We start from the raw sequence: 18,197 nt of genomic DNA, 5'->3' as shown, positions 1-18,197 counted from the left end.
TATTCGTTTGCAGACAGATTTCACTTTCTCTACCCTAGGCCTAGAGATACTTAGTTCACTACAGATCATATAGTGGTCTGTGTCATTGAAAAATCCCTGGAAATCCCGTACATTCCTAACAGATTTCCTGAATTCAAAGTCGGTTAAGATATAGTCTATTATGGATCTGGTACCCCTAGCCTTATGCTTGAAGAATGTATTCGTAACTGCTAAACCCATACTAGCACAGAAGTCAAGCAAACGCTTCCCATTCCCATCAGCTTCCATATCCTCCCCACATTTACCAATCACCCTTTCGTATCCTTCAGTTCTATTCCCAACTCTCGCATTGAAATCGCACAACAGCACTATTCTATCCTTGCTGTTGACCCTGACCATGATGTCACTCAATGCTTCATAAAACTTGTCAACGTCATCCTCATCTGCACCCTCACATGGTGAATACACGGAGACAATTCTAGTCCTAATTCCTCCAACTGCCAAATCTACCCACATCATTCGCTCATTTACGTGCCTAACAGAAAATATGTTGCGTGGAATGGTATTCCTGATAAGGAGCCCTACTCCAGACTCTGCCCTTCCCTTTCTAACACCCGTCAAGTACACTTTACAATCTCCTTCCTCATTATCTCCCCTTACCTGAATATCACTTACTCCTAGCACATCCAGATGCATCCTCTTTGCTGACTCGGCCAGTTCTACTTTCTTTCTTGCGTAAGCCCCATTAATGTTGATAGCTCCCCATCGAATTCCATTTTGATCGCCAAGTTGTTTCCAAGGAGTCCCTCGCCTGTCAAATGGGAGTGGGACTCCGTTACTCCCATATGTCTGAGGCTCGCTTAAAATGCTCTGAGCTTGGTAAATTCATGAAGCAGGATGCTACCCTACTTGCACATAGTCCAAGTGAGGATCTCTCCTCTAACGGGTTATGGACCACCGGTGGATTGTATAGTCCTAGCCGCCTGAGCACAAGGAGGGCCATCAATCAGAATATGTCCGAGATGCCGACTCCCATTCCATAGCAACTGGTATCCCGACTCTCAGGACCACTTACTAAGCCACTCGGCCGTTGCCCATGGTTCACGAATAATGACGTGACTAGAGTGCCCCACACAAATTAAATTTACCTGTCCCACCCATTTCTCTCGCCACGTCACTCCATAACAACTTCTACGCATCGTGCATGTGGTAATTAGTCTCTTGCTGGTCCTACAAATACCATCGTGTATCCAAAGTATCAGCTTTTCAGCATTGATGACACCCTGTGGGTGGGGGACGAAGAGTACACACACGGTACACCTGCTTGTCATTAGAGGCAACTAAAAGGGGCCCCAGGGATCCCACCTTTGGAGCGTAGTTTGGTGACCACAGGGCCCTTAGTTGAGTCCTGGCGTTCCTTCCACTATCATGTACCAGGCTTCTCACTTTCCTCTATCCTGTCCGACCTCCCTTGGTCAACTCTTGTTCTTTTCCGCCCTCTACGGTATTAGAGCATTCGAGTCTTTCATTTTCCCACCCTTCATGGTCCTTGCCTTTCTTCGTCTGTCACTTCATTTTTTTAAGTGACGGATCCCTTCCTTTTCTTTCTGTCTGCACCCTGTGGTTGGGGGACGCAGACGTAGAATACACTTGTGGTATTCTCTGCCTGTTGTAAGAGGCAACTAAAAGGGGCGACCAAGGGATTATTGTATTAAAACCATTAAATTACTTGTGATTAGTATCATCATGCCAGGAACACCATGGGTCACTTTACTTGCGAGTAGTACCACTATGTTAGGTACACAATTGGTTTGTGATTAGTAGCAGCAAAGATTGGTTCACTGTGGGTTTCCAGTAGCCGTGATTAATACCATTGTAAGAAACACCATGGGTCTGGGCATTGCCAGTTATTAGTACCACTGTATGAATGACAGCGTAGGTCTGCGTTGCCTCTGAATAGTACTCACTAAATGAGAAGCACCATGGGAATACTGGCGCTTCTGATTAGTACACCTAGCTGAGGAACACCATGGGTTTGTGTTGCCTTTGTGTGGCATCATTATGTGAGAAACGCCATAGGCCTGTGTTACCTGTACGACATATATTACTTGTGAATAATACCATAATGTGAGGAATACCGTGAGTCTATGCTGCGCAACATGACAAATACTATGCTTCTACTTTTCTAGTGATAAGTATGATTATGAGGTTCCGTTGACCAAGGTTTTGGTCCCCTTCTGACAGCAAGCATCCTCGATTCAGGATTGTTCTTTAGAAGCAGTCCCTTGGTCACTAATACTATTATTTATGATAGTTTCTGGGTTGGATCCACTGATTTTCTGAAATTCATATCCATCCATTCATTCTTCATCACATCCTTAATTCTGGTGAGTGGATGATTTTTAACTTTTTATCATTATCAGCAGCAGCAGCAGCATTGATGATACAACGCACTTCTTCGGCCAAAGAATCCAAATCAATCTGGATGGTTTGCTGTTCTCAGGTGTTCGTGCATTCACTGGCAAACAATGCTGGTTCCAATGGAGGCAGTATCACTTGAATTCAGCGGTTTGGATCGTTCAGCCATTTTCATGCGTGTTTGTGTGAATTCGTCATCGCAGCTTTTCGCAGGTTTCCACTTCCAGTGGGCGAGAACCCTAAGATTCCGCTTCTGTCATGGTGAGCATTCTTTCAGCTCCCTGTGCCTGTTCATAATACATACAGAGATCATTCTATTCTGATTCACATCAAGGCATGCGTGCCTGACCTCATATCAGGTCAATTTCATCCACTGCAAACTCTTCTGTATATCATCTCTCAATCAAAATCTACGGAGTATCATCTGTCCATTGTATCTCTTTGTCCCTGATTCAAATCGAGTGCAAAATTGTGGAAAAAGCCCGACTGCAAAATTCAATAACCCTGGTTGATTCAACGTTAATGTGCTTTGCCCCTGCCTGTGAAATTCATGCACACAGATAAGCATGCAAATCCTGACTTTCACTAGCTCAATAAATCAAAATGAGTTCCCTCTCAACACTATAAGGCAGTGGATACTTATGTTTCAAAGACCCTGGCTTTACAACTAGCTACGTTATCACACGCAAAGGAATAAAATAAAACATTTACATGATAGCGAACCTTGATTTTACCTATCTCACTCATTACGCATAATAAAGAAAGCTAAAATACTGGCTACACATGCATTAGTCCTGATATTTACATTCGATTGCCAAAAGGGCTTAAATAAAGGTTAAAATGAAATTGAAAGTAAAATATCTGCAAAAATTGCTGTCCCTAACTAATGCCAAAATAAACGTATTCAGCTTATATTATTACAGTATAACTCATGATCCCTCCACCGCAGACTCTGTAGTTGTTAGCCCATCATCAGGCTGTCGTCATCCTGGGTTGACAGTTCTGGACTCAGCTCCTGGAATGGCTTCATCATGATGTCGTCTTCTTGGGATTAAATGTTGGAAGGTCTCGTGCTTTTGGCAGCTGTTGTCGTAGTTTCCACGGTACTAACTGCAATCATACACGTTGTCAGTTGTCTGCGATGCACTCCAAATTCTCCTACTCTCTTATTTACTTTAGGGCATAAATCTGCGTTCTTACCAAGCCAAACGTACTTATTGAATTCCTAAAGCTCATCCACATGCGAACTCGTGTTATAAATCTAATGTTATGTTTAGTCAGAGATTATGGCCTAGTTAACCAAAATGTACTTGGTCAATGCCTCGTGCTCAACTGTACATGAATACTTGTTAGAAGTTTGACTTTACGTTTAGGCAAAAGTTATGGCCTAGCTAGCTGAAATGTACATGGTTAATGACCTGTGCTCAACCACACCTGATACTTAGTTAGAAGTCAGTAAATCTTCACATTCTAGTTCAGGTTCTAGCTATAATCCTATCTTGAATTGCACACAGTTTGCCTATACAGCTTCTATGATGAAGTCTTCGTTCAGTGGTAAATTCATGGCGCAGTCATCAGCAGGACCGACATACTTGTTACAGCACTGGAGAAAATTTTAGAATGGAATGCTGTGCCTCTTCACGTCTCTCACTATTGATTAGAAACAGTAGGTGACACCAAGCCCTGAGCATTACTAAGATACACACTTCATATCAAAGTGAAGTGAGTAGCTATGTTCCCACGGTTTCCGTGCAAATGTTGTATAATGAAACACATGGCTTATTATGAGGAATGCAACTGTGGTTTTAATTTCGCTAACATCCTTCCAGGAGAGTAGATGTGGCCTGATTTCCAAAAATGTCAAGCCTGATTCTTGCAGCTTTAATTTTTAGTGATTTGATAAATGTAATTCCCCAGACAGAACCCAAGTATCTCCATCGTTTCTCAACTATACTCACTCACTCTCTGGGCCACACCTTATCGCTGCAGGCTTCATGTACCCAAGAATGCTCAGCTTGTCTTTCTGCCAGTTGTGACTTCGATGCTCTGATGCTATGTTACAGTCGCGAATATTAATTTCTCTTTTCATGAATGATATGGTTCAATATAATAGCACTTTCATACTCTTAAAAACTAATTGATGGCACTGAAAGGAGTACAGAAGAACAGAGCCAGGAAATTCAGGAAACGAACCAGGAGAGGAAGGAAATTTAAGTTACCCAATTGCAACAGTCAGTTTTCAGGGTGGAAGGGGTTTGGAGATTGCTCTTGGTAAACTGTCAAAGAGTAGTGAATTACCAATTAAATTTCGGTATATTGATTGAATCTGGTGAGAGTAACGTGATAGGAGTGGAATCGTAGATCGCGGTTGAATGAAGGGGTGGTAATAGACAAATATTTCCAGAAGTTCTGTCACAGAGAATGAGGATATAAAATATTGGAATGGGATGTTTATTTTTGTGAAGGAAACTTACTGCTCACATGAATGGTTTACTGGTGAATGAGATGACATTTAACAATGAAAATAGTTCATGATAATATGAAGGAGGTGGGAATTATAGGAACATATAGGCATGGAAGAGAGGAAAGATACATGGAAATGTTTGAGAAACTAAAAGATTATACTCATAAAAATAATAATAATGATATTATATTAAATGCGGGAGATCTAATTTGTTTGAAATTGGATGGAAAGTAGTTGTTGGTGATGTTACGTACGAATGGTTTGTCTTTTATTTGAATATGCAAACAGTGTTTGGGATTCTCATCAGGAAAACCTAATAAAATAAATAGGTGTGCAGAGGAAAGCAGCAAGATTTGTAACTGGATTTAAGGAGAAAAAGTAATGTACCTGAAAAATTAGATAAGCATTGTAGGATGCTTTAAGGAAGAGAAGAGAGAGGCCTAGTCTTAAAGAATTATATAGAGTCTATACAGGAGAGTAGGTGGGGGGAGTTATATCCAAGAGAGTCGTCAGTTGGATGATAATTATGTACTTCACTCCTATGGGCAGTATCCAAGAGAGTCGTCAGTTGGATGATAATTATGTCGGCATGGCTGACCACAATTATAAAACTACATGGGGTTTTAGCTCAAGCAATTAAAGCAAATTTTCAATGATTAGGAATGGCATGAAAATGTGTAACAGTTTACTAGGATAAGTGTTCGATTATTTTCCAAAATCTGTACAGATACTCAAAAAAAGAATAAACTGCAACAGAGAAATAAAATGAAATATTTGAGGGCATCTGACCTGTGCATGTTATTTTGTATAAAGAATTTTTGTGAATTAATTAATTCCAACTCTTTGTCTATGGAGACTGCACAGCTGCAGTAGGGTACTGCCCATAGGACTGAAGTACAGTGACGTTTTTGAGGGTCGTGGGACCTGTTCGGTAGCAGTAAAAGCCCTTCCAGAACGCTGAAAAATAGGCTCTGGTTAGGGGACGGCAGGTTCTCATGCCTGATAGGTGCCAAAATAGGAAAAACGTAATGTAATTTAAATGTTATGCCCATTGTATAGTACTAGTTGATGCAATTCTACGTACTGTATTGTAACAGGAAATGCCCATACTTTAGGCTTGAAGAGCTCAAGATGTTATGCAGTGCATGTATTGCACATTAAATTGGAGTGGTACAGAGAGAGAAAGGATTTGCTTTGAATGAAGTTCTAAAATTGTTTGAAAACTGTTTGTTTTATTGTCAAAAGTCAAGTCCTTAACACCTCAGTATGGTAGAAGATGAATTGGGTGTGACCTTTCTCCATTCTGCAGCTGGCTATGTCCCACATTGCCCTGTTATTCCTCCTGTCCTCACTATGGATCAGCCCTCACACCATGGAACCTCGTATACTCCGAGGGATGCTCTATAAGCTCTAGAGGTTCTAGTAATTCTTGAAGGTCTTGGAGTTCTAGGAGTTTGGTATGCCAAGATCACTCACTCGGAACAATAGCGTGAATACTCATATGTAAGCCATTGGACATATGGGACGTGTAGTCTGAGGTGTAGTTTCTGAATTGAAGATAGTAAATGCACTGATGCCATGTTGAATGTCATAATCAAAAAAATTTATTTCCTTAAGGCAAGTAAACTGTTTACTTTGGAAAATAGAGAACTTAACTTTCATGCAGGCAAATGTTAATTGAATTGAACCTGCAAATAAACTAGTCACATGAGAAAATGGATCAATTAACTTTCATGTGGCCGAATGTCTGAGGAATCAAACCCGCAAATAAACTAGTCACATGAGAAAATAAAGCAGTTAACTAATATGCAGCTGAGCGTTAATGGAATCGAACCCACATTCCTCGGGGCACTTGGCACAGAAAATAGTTCACTTAAGCTTTTAACATTTGAAGAATATAGCACAGTTATTTGTAGTGTTCTATGGTTTATAATCATTTTACATGTATCTACAAAGTTTATCTAAGACTGTCAGGATACTATGAATGGTAATTACTTCACTTTTGTAGAGGATGTTATATGCTTTGCATGTGAAATCAGTTTTGTTCACATGTACTGTCATGTTCACGTTCAAACACTAATATTATTACTGGTGATTGATAGTTAAAATTAGTTCTGTTCACTAACTGTCCTGAGTTTATTTAATGATACCATGAAATTATAAGTGAATTCACACCTGAAGTTTTAATTCAGATTTCACTTGAAAAATACCAGTTCTATTTCACTGTTCAGTGTTCGAAATTTGCTATCAACAAAAATGTACCTATCATTTTCAGGTATTCACGACTTGGGAGAACCCAAGTCCTAATTCAGTGCTCCAGATTTGAAGTTCGCTATCTGCAGAAATACTTCAATCACTTTGAGATATTAACCACCTGAGAAAATACAAGATTTAATGCACTGTTCCAGATTCCCGCTATATCCAGAAATACGTCTATCACTTCGAAGTATTTAAAACTTGAGAAAATACAAGTCCTAATGCACTCATTCAAAATTATAAGTTTGCAAGACTATTGAAATATTTCAATCACTTCACACCATAATTGTATTGACTGTAGTCTTCTGTTACAAACTGTCACATCGTGATGCAAACACCCACCAGCCAACCATCCTGGTTCGACTATGGGACAAGAATGTGTCATGTTGAATTTTTGCTCCTCTTTTATAGGAAAGTAGTGGAAATTGCAGGTATTTCATTTCATTCAATATCTTCATTAATGTGAGGTGGGTTTGAACGAGACTTGGTTGGTATTAGAGATACTAAAATGGTGTATACTGTGGTGTTTATATTATATTCATGTTACAATTCCTAAGCAAGTTATTTATGATAGAACGTTTGGAATGTTTTCTGGATGATGCAACTGAGTCTTAGCTAGCAAGGGCTCGCTCCTACGTCACTCGCAGCATGCTCGTAGTCGCCAGATGCTCCATTGGTTCGCTGCGCTTGTTTTAAGTTTGAAATACTTAACTCTAATGCTGGACCAGCGTTCCAGGTACAGTATGAGTTCATTATGCCTAAGTGCAGTATTTATTATGAGTAGGATTTTGTAAATAATATGAATTAATTAAGAATGAGTTGTGTGTTTAATAGAAAAATTATTACTGTAAATTGTATGCTGCTATATTTTAGGATGTTTTCTTCTTTTTTAATTCAAAAATTAATGGTTCATAATAATAATAATAATAATAATAATAATAATAATAATAATAACAACATTACCCCAATCCACCCATCGCATTGAGACGGCAACCAGGCTTTCGGATTCTGGGAAGCCTGGACAACCACGAAAACAAGGGAGAAAGTCGGAGCTCTCTGGTAAACTATCCCACAAAACCCCCACTTACATTGGTACATTCAATATCAACACTTTGATACAACCAGGAAAATTACTAAATTTAGTCACAGAACTTGATCGGCAAAAAATTCTTATCCTTGCCCTGCAGGAAACTCGATTTACTGATGATGCCACCTTGGATTATGGAAATTACCGTATATTCAAAAGTAAAACAGACCAAAAGATTCTAAATAGGACCCCTTTATTTGGCATGAGCTTCGTAGAACATAAAAGTATACTGAACTCGATCCAAGAAGTTAATTCCATCAGCAATCGCCTAATGACCATGAGGATTCAGTGTGCCAATAAAAAATATATATTAATAAATGCACACGCCCCTACAAATATAGACAACAAGAAGAATCCCCAAAACGTAGACAAATTTTGGAACAGACTTGAAAAAGTTATGTCAAAAATTCCAAAGGATGACATCAAAATCCTCTTAGGCGATTTCAATGCACAAATCGGCTGAGAAAAGGAACACAGGAAAACTGTCGGACTCTACCCGGCGCACAAATTTACGAACAAAAACGGCTCAAGGCTCATTGAACTATGTCAACAGTGCAACCTTAAAATCATGTCCACATCCCTTAGGAAGCATCCCAAGAAACAAAAAACCTGGAGGTCCCCCATTGAATCCATTGGAGAATTTCAGATTGATCATGTAGCTATCTTGTATCAGCTACAGAAAGAGGTACATGATGTACAAGTGAGAAGAGGAGCAAACATAGACTCTGATCACTATCTCACAAGAGTTAAAGTAAATTTTACTCCAAGAAAATACCACCCCAAGAAAATCCAACAACAGAAATTTGACATAAAAAAGATTACTGTTACGGATCTAAAAGAAGCATGGGAAAATCAACCAGGAAAACATGGGAAGAATTCCACACCAAAATCATACAGAAGGCACGAGAAATGGTACCCTTAAAAAGGAATGCAAAACACCCCTGGTGAAACTCAACATGCAACCAAGCCGTAGAGATAGGAAAATCTGCGTTTCATAAATACAACAGTAGAAAATCCCAGAAAACTCAACGAGAATTTTATGAGACCAGAAAACAAGTATCCAAAACCACCAGGCAAGAGAAAATAAAGCACCTGAAAGAACAACTGGAGTCAATTGAAGAAAACTTTAGAAACCACAACACAAGGGATTTCTACAGAACATTCACAGAAAAAATCCGAGGATACATTCCACAGAACTTATGTTTTAGGTAACAAGACGGAAAATTGGCGCTTACTAATAAAGAAAACTGCCAAGAACTTGCACGATACTTCTCAGAACTTCTTAACTGCCCCGAACCCACTGAAATATTTCTTGAAGAAGCATCCAGTTTCACTCACCCAGAATCACCTCCACCAAACCGGGAAGAAATTCAGAGCCACATTAAACGACTAAAGAACAACAGAACCTCAGGAAGAGACGGGATTGTTGCAGAATTCCTTACGAATCTTGGTCCAAATTCACTCAAGGAACTTACAGGAATCATACAGAAAATCTGGAAAAATGAAAAACTCCCAGAAGACTGGAAATGTGCCATGATTCACCCACTTCACAAAAAAGGAGACAAAACTGATGTGAACAACTATAGGGGAATCTCCCTCCTTGAAGTCGGCTACAAAATTTTCTCTGCATGCCTGTTGAAAAGAATACAAGAACAAGCTAGAGCATAAAATTGGTAAATATCAAGCTGGGTTCCGTCCTCACAGATCATGCACTGAACAGATCTTCAACCTCAAAACCGCTCTAAAATTCAGGGCCCTCAGAAACCTTCCAATCATCTGTACCTTTGTAGATTTCAAGAAGGCTTATGATTCAGTTGATCATCAGTCTCTGTTCAGCATCCTGAAAGAACAGGGACTAGACTCCAAAACGCTAAACTTGACCAAACAGACCCTCACTGACACGAAGTCAAGAGTGAAATTCATGGGAGAAATCTCAGACGAATTCCTGATAAAAACTGGTGTCCGGCAAGGAGATGGACTATCACCCCTCCTCTTCAACCTCGTACTAGATAAGGTGATGAGAGAATGGGAAAACGAACTGAAAGCACAAAATAGCTGGAACCCACTAAACATCGGGACACGAAAGAACAAGCTTGAAATTCCATGCTTAGCCTTCGCGGATGACCTGGCCCTTTTGTCCAGCGATGAAGTCACAGCAATAAAGCAAGTTGAAATTCTCCAAGAACGTGCCAGAAATGTCGGACTTCATATCTCCTTTCAGAAAACTGAATTTTTCTGTGCAAAACTAGACATCCATAGTCTCAATACAAAATACAGACAAATCAACAGAGTCCCTCACTTCAAATACCTGGGCGAAATCCTCGAACCAACCGGACAAGAGAAAATAGCCCAAAACAACCGTGTCCATAAACTCAGAAGAGCTTATGGGAGAACAAGAGAAATCTACAACAAAAAATGTATGTCCCTCCACGTTAAGATTATAAAATTACAATACTGTAATCAAACCGGAGGCTTTATATGCAGGGGAAACTCTAACGCTTCATAGAAAGGGCGAACTGGAAAATATCCTAAAAGAAGAGCAAAAAATCATGAGGAAAATTTTAGGACCAAGACACACAGGAGAAGGTACCGCCTCCAAACCCGGAAATCCACAGAAAAATTATCTAATATTGCGGCAGACCTCAGGAAAAAAAGGCTAAAATTTTATGGACATGTTAAGAGGCTTCCAGAAACTAGACTAGCCCACCAAGTTCTTGAAAGAGTTGACAAACTGAAGAATTTTCCTTGGATACAACAAACAAAAGCGGACATGAAGAATGCACACATTCTCTGTGAAGACATTTTGAATTGAAATATATATAGAAAGAAAATTGACAATTGGGAAGTTACTCCAGAGAATGAAGTACCAAAAAGAGCAGGTACCAAGTGGACGGAAGAAAGGAAAAGGATCTTTAGTCAACAGATGAAAGCATCCTGGATCCTCCGCAAACGAAATCATAAATAAAGCTTCATGTGTTCCGAAAGGGACCATTCACGCATAATAATAATAATAATAATAATAATAATAATAATAATAATAATAATAATAATGTACTGTTGGTTATCATTTGCCTCTGAGGTGGACACCTCATTTGTAGATGAGGTAATTTTAATTTCATCTAATTGGATCACCTTGCGTGAGCATGTAAATCTATGTTTAGATGCGTGTTATGTGTAAAGTGTGTGGCCACTATTTGAATACATTGTACAGTGAACAGAGAGAATGAGGGAGCCGTGTGACCTGTTCTGTGTGTATGTGTCCTCAGTAAGCCTGTGTTATTGTGTGAAATAAGCAAGTAGATATTAAATCTTAGATAGAAGCTACCAGTGGATTATCCGTTTACGTACCACCCTACTCATAACTGTATGAACTATCAGTTTTCCCATTGGGCTTTGCCTTTAGTACAAGTTCTTACTGTGGGGAAATATCGTAACTTTGTAAAATATCCGAAGATGTGCTTTCAAGACAACCTCACTTTTTGTGCATTGTTCTACCCATGGTGATGTAAGGCTGTTCAGATTTTCTGTGACCAAGTTGCCTTGTAATTTTAAGAGAATAATTTTGGAACCTACATGGAGTTTGCTTTTGTATTTTGTATCTGACCTTGGAGTCTTACAAAAGTTTTCTTTATTCTAGCATTCCAGTGGGTGTAGGCGAGAGTAGCTGCAATATATTGGAAAAAAGAAGTGATATCCTGTGTGATTTGCCAGCTCATAATGTACGTGACATGCTGCTCTTTTCTCGGGAAAAGCCAATGTATCCTATTAGAGAACGGATATATGACTGTAACGAATGTGGTAAGACGTTTTCGCAGAAATCTTGGCTCGGAAGACACATCCTCACTCATACTGAAGTGCGTGCGCATTCCTGCAAGGTCTGTAATAAGTGTTTCGGACAGAAGAGTAATTTAAAGAGGCACATGGTAACCCATACTGAAATACGCCCGCATTGCTGCAAGGAATGCGGTAAAAGATTTCGCTTAAAATTCTCGCTCAAAAGCCACCAACTGATCCATACTGGAGCTTATCCAATCAAATGTGGGGTTTGTAGTAATAGGTTTCGTGAAAAGGGTCATTTGAAAAGTCACCTCCTCATCCACACTGCCGGGCGGACACACTTCTGTGAAGAGTGTGGTATGAGCTATCGTCGTAGGAACGCGTTGCGTAAACACATCCTCAGGCATAGTAGAGACCTTCCGTATTGCTGTAAACAATGTAAAAGGAGGTTTCGTCACCTAGCTGCACTTAATAAACACATACTCATACATAGTGAAGAACGTCCGTACAAATGTAATGATTGTGGTAGACTTTTTCGTCACATGAGCAATCTTAGGAAACACACGTTTACCCATATTAAAGAACGTTCGTTCACCTGTGAGGATTGTGGAAATATGTTTGCTCAAAAGAGCGCTCTAAAATCACACGTTCTAACTCATAGTAAGGAATGTGGTTGAAGATTTAGTCATACGAGCACCTTCAGTAGACATCTGGTCACTCATAGTTCAGTGCAGAGTGAAGGGCACGCCTGTGTACAGATACCAGAATGCGTACAAAAGTGATATTATGAACCTGTAATGTAATCTTGAAAGACAATTAATTACTGATACTTGGAGTGTACTGATATTATTGTAGCTATTGTGATAAAATGATTCGCAATTAGGTCACGTTTAATAATCAACCATTTACATATGTTGTCGTTGGCTTTGACAATATGGAAATGATGAGGTATGAGTGATGCTAGTAATGCCTTTCCATCTGCAGCCAGTCCCTGCTATGAATGGTGTGAAGAATGTTGCTCTTAGGGTAATAGCAACTTATGGCTCGGTGATGAAAGCAACGGGAGACTACCTCACTCCTCATTTCCCTAGTATGCCTCTTCAGTGATGCCCAGGCCATCTATGACAGGTGATGGCAGAGCTGTTGAGGATCCAACCAGCCTTAGTGCTGAAGACTGAACATACATATACATACTTGAGGCATTCACTCTTCTAGCATGAATGCTGAGGTCCACCCTTCCTTAAGTATAATCTTCAAAAACAAATGTTCAACAATACTTGAAAGCACCCACAATTGTAAAAGAATGAAGTAGTAACTTTTAATCAGTAATGTAATTTTCGAAGTCACTTGCTCACGTATAGCGGAAAATGCTTACCGTTGGTATGTAAGAGATAAGACCTTCAGTGAAAATGCAGGTCTTAGATACATCTTTTTTGTCATCCCATGCTACGGCTAAACTGTTGATATTAGTGTGAAGATCAATTTGCTCAAGCATGTATTACAATTCTGACTCATACTGTACTACCAAGATGTTCTCGTAATGGTTTTGGTAAACCTTTCTCACAATCACAGTCCAAATTATGTAATAGGTACCCACACACTGTTGTAAGCTAAATGTTATTAAAAAATTCACACACCTCCCCTCCCTCACTGTTGTAACGAATATGGTAGAATAGTTATTGTAAAGGATAATTCTATTTAATATCTGCTCTCTCTTAATCTCATTTATAACTACTTTGTGTAAGAAGTGGGGTAGTAATTTTTCTTGGAAATCTTAGGGAAACCAAAGTCACTAACATTACAGAAACAGTACACCATTTTAATACATGAGTGTCCGGCTCCATGGCTAAATGGTTAGCGTGCTGGCCTTTGGTCACTGGGGTCCCAGGTTCGATTCCAGGCAGGGTCGGGAATGTTAACCTTAATTGATTAATTTCGCTGGCACAGGGGCTGGGTGTAGGTGTCGTCTTCATCATCATTTCATCCTCATCACGATGCGCAGGTCACCTACGGGTGTCAAATCAAAAGATCTGCATCTGGCGAGCCAAACATTTCCTCGGACACTCCCGGCACTAAAAGCCATACGCCACTTCATTGTTTTTTAATACATGAGTTACATCATTTTCCCACAAGTCTCACCTCTGAACACGCATGGTAGCTCACTGTAGTGAATAGCTACATGGATGTAATGTATAATTCGTTGTTACTTGTTATTGGTACCACGCTCCCGAGGAACACAGATTTATACCTTACCGAGAATGCCCGTGGTATGTTTCAATGTTATTTTCAGAAATTCTAAATCAAAAAAGGATTCTATTAAATAGGCTAGCCCCTTGTATTCAACGTGCAAATATGATATTAGTCCGTAGTCTCAGCTTGATTGACGACTGTTCACTCTCTGTGCTAAGGCCAATTAATAGCAATGTATAAGAAAGTAAATTTTCTCGCTAGTACAATCGTTGGTGTTACCAGTCTTCTAACACGTGAAAGACTGCACTTTCCTCACGTATGCAGTGCCATGTTTTCCTAACAGGTCCTTTGCCAAACAACAGCCGAGCTGAGTGACTCAAACAGTTAATGTGCAGGCTTCCTGATCCCAATATGTCAGGTTCAACCCTGTCTCAGTCAAGTGATTTTTGGATGTACTCATATGTTAGCCTTGTGTCGGTATATTCAATTGCACCTGAGAAAAGGCCTGTGGGATTAAATTCCGGCACTCTTTGCATCTCAGAAGATTTAAAAGTAATTTCTGGGACTTAAAGCCAATAATATTATCAGTTTTATTATTATTAACCAAGTGATCATCGTGCCTTTGGTCCCCTCAAAAATGCCTTCAAAGTTGAATGCTATCTGTTGGACATGGTTGTGTGTGAGGTGGTTACGGTCTTCTTTACGCAGCAGGACACGGTGTTTTACCACACAGGGATCTTGGGATTGGTGTGTCATAGGGAGGAGTGCCTCAAAGCACATGGTGATTTCGCCTTATTGGCGTCACAATTCAGGACTGTACGGCCGTTGAATGGATGCATCTTGATCGCTACTTATTTTGAGCTTCTATAGATCTGACATTTTCCTCTGGTGAATGACGAAAGTTGCATCTTATTCTTCTGTACAATTTTGATGTGCCATTCTATTACTATACCAAGGACATCCGCATAGAATTGTCCACGTGGCATTGGTCTCTGGTACAATGATGGAATTTAACACCTCAGCCTGTAGTTACAAAATGAGGCACTTGGCTTAAAGCTGACTTGTAATACACAGAAAATTATAGTGAACTCTCACAAGTTATTTATTCATTAAATGCTCAATATTCAGCTGCCATTGTATTTCTGAAATCCTTGAGTTAAATTCCAGTCGTATCAGTAATACTTGTTTCTTGTGGAAATATGATGGCCAAAATTAGAGATGGCACGTAAAGTCAAACAAAAGTATTTATTTGTAAGAAAATTGTACAGCATATTCCTCACCCAGCTCAGCTTGCACAATCTAGACGAGGCACATGAGTTAACGCTGACTTGAATTACGCAGAACATTACAGTGAAATCATGCAAGGTATTTGTTCATTAATTTCTGAAGATTCGGCTGCCTTTCCAATGGTACAATTGCTGAGTGCAGAACATTTTTGACAAAAGTGGATTAGAGAAATTCTCCCACAAGCCACAATGTGACTGGAAATATCTCATATTCACATTAATATAATTGGGAAAGCAATGAAAATATATCCCAACACTGCGGATGACTAATTTTTGAAGTGTTGTGCAATGTAGTCAAGGAAGGGACAAACAGTTTTCATTGCTCTGATATTCATCGCTTTTCTTAATTTGAAAGACTTGCATTATGAGTTGTAACTCCTTTCCAGATTATAACAACCAAGTAACGCTGTTAGACCAATCTCTTACCTAAAGTTAATTTGTTTGCTAGTTGCTTTACGTCGCACCGACACATATAGGTATTATGGCGATGATGGAAGAGGAAGGGCCTAGGAATGGGAAGGAAGCGGCAGTGGATTTAATTAAGGTACAGCCCCAGCATTTGCCTGGTGTGAAAATGTGAAACCACGGAAATCCATATGCAGGGCTGCCGACATTATGGTTCGAGCCCACTATCTCCCGGATGCGAGCTCACACCTGTGCGCTCTGAACCGCACGGCCAACTCGCCTGGTCCTAAAGTTAATTGTGGTATGAATCTAATCTTGGAGATAACACAGGAGTTTGTCTCCGAAAATGTACCTATGTACGTAGTTATAGATAGTATTTCCACACTATGTTGGAGAAGATTACAGTGAAACCGATGTGAATTTGAGGACTGTATGAACAAGATCATTAAGAATGAAATGTAGGTGTATTTTATCGAGCCATTCCTTGTATTTGCAATTCTCCTGTAGGGCAGTCTGGAGTTCACTACACCTGGCACGGAATAACCACGTCGCAGTTAACCTGGAATGTTAAGGCATGCAGTCAAGTGATGATTAACAGAGGATTGTTTGTTGCGCCTTCGATATTATGCACTGGAGGTATTTACACTGACTGACAGAGCAAATGCAACACCAAGAAGGAGTGGTCAGAACTTTATGCCAATTGCAGGGTAGACTGACGTCACTGAGGTATGCTCATGATGTGAAATGCGCCGCTGTGCTGCGCACGTAGCGAACGATAAATGGGACACGGCGTTGGCGAATGGCCCACTTCGTACCGTGATTTCTCAGCCGACAGTCATTGTAGAACGTGTTGTCGTGTGCCACAGGACACGTGTATAGCTAAGAATGCCAGGCCGCCGTCAACGGAGGCATTTCCAGCAGACAGGCGACTTTATGAGGGGTATGGTGATCGGGCTGAGAAGGGCAGGTTGGTCGCTTCGTCAAATCGCAGCCGATACCCATAGGGATGTGTCCACGGTGCAGCGCCTGTGGCGAAGATGGTTGGCGCAGGGACATGTGGCACGTGCGAGGGGTCCAGGCGCAGCCCGAGTGACGTCAGCACGCGAGGATCGGCGCATCCGCCGCCAAGCGGTGGCAGCCCCGCACGCCACGTCAACCGCCATTCTTCAGCATGTGCAAGACACCCTGGCTGTTCCAATATCGACCAGAACAATTTCCCGTCGATTGGTTGAAGGAGGCCCGCACTCCCGGCGTCCGCTCAGAAGACTACCATTGACTCCACAGCATAGACGTGCACGCCTGGAAGGTGCCGGGCTAGAGCGACTTGGATGAGGGAATGGCGGAACGTCGTGTTCTCCGATGAGTCACACTTCTGTTCTGTCAGTGATAGTCACCGCAGACGAGTGTGGCGTCGGCGTGGAGAAAGGTCAAATCCGGCAGTAACTGTGGAGCGCCCTACCGCTAGACAACGCGGCATCATGGTTTGGGGCGCTATTGCGTATGATTCCACGTCACCTCTAGTGCGTATTCAAGGCACGTTAAATGCCCACCGCTACGTGCAGCATGTGCTGCGGCCGGTGGCACTCCCGTACCTTCAGGGGCTGCCCAATGCTCTGTTTCAGCAGGATAATGCCCGCCCACACACTGCTCGCATCTCCCAACAGGCTCTACGAGGTGTACAGATGCTTCCGTGGCCAGCGTACTTTCCGGATCTCTCACCAATCGAACACGTGTGGGATCTCATTGGACGCCGTTTGCAAACTCTGTCCCAGCCTCGTACGGACGACCAACTGTTGCAAATGGTTGACAGAGAATGGAGAACCATCCCTCAGGACACCATCCGCACTCTTATTGACTCTGCACCTCGACGTGTTTCTGCGTGCATCGCCGCTCGCGGTGGTCCTACATCCTACCTAGTCGATGCCGTGCGCATTGTGTAACCTGCATATCGGTTTGAAATAAACATCAATTATTCATCCGTGCCGTCTCTGTTTTTTCCCCAACTTTCATCCCTTTCGAACCACTCCTCCTTGGTGTTGCATTCTCACTGTCAGTGTATTTTCACTTCCCAATCACTACAAATGTATGTATCGCTACAGGAGTAATATTCAAATTAGAGAACATAATATTTTGGCTCGTTCCTCACCAATGCTAAAGAGCCTGCGTGGTTCATACTGCTGCACTTAATCTGGAGTTGAACGTTGGATGTGATATAATCAATAGGCTGTTTTTTTTATTTAAATAGGAATTTTACTTGATTTGTTTGCATAAGAGACATGATATCTACCTTCTATGTATTAAGCTTTACTACTTATAATGGCATAGCATTGGATTG

General features: G+C 40.9%; 1 protein-coding gene across 1 annotated transcript in view; it reads left to right on the top strand.

The window, feature by feature from the left end:
- Positions 1-18,197, top strand: part of LOC136884632 (gastrula zinc finger protein XlCGF57.1) — a 131,524-nt gene that overhangs the window by 47,432 nt on the left and 65,895 nt on the right. The window lies entirely within an intron of this gene.

The sequence above is a fragment of the Anabrus simplex genome, chromosome 13 (assembly GCF_040414725.1).
Source record: "Anabrus simplex isolate iqAnaSimp1 chromosome 13, ASM4041472v1, whole genome shotgun sequence".
NCBI classification, from domain to species: domain Eukaryota; kingdom Metazoa; phylum Arthropoda; class Insecta; order Orthoptera; family Tettigoniidae; genus Anabrus; species Anabrus simplex.
The sequence above is the reverse complement of the archived record's forward strand: the minus strand, read 5'-3'. Positions and strand labels throughout refer to the sequence as shown.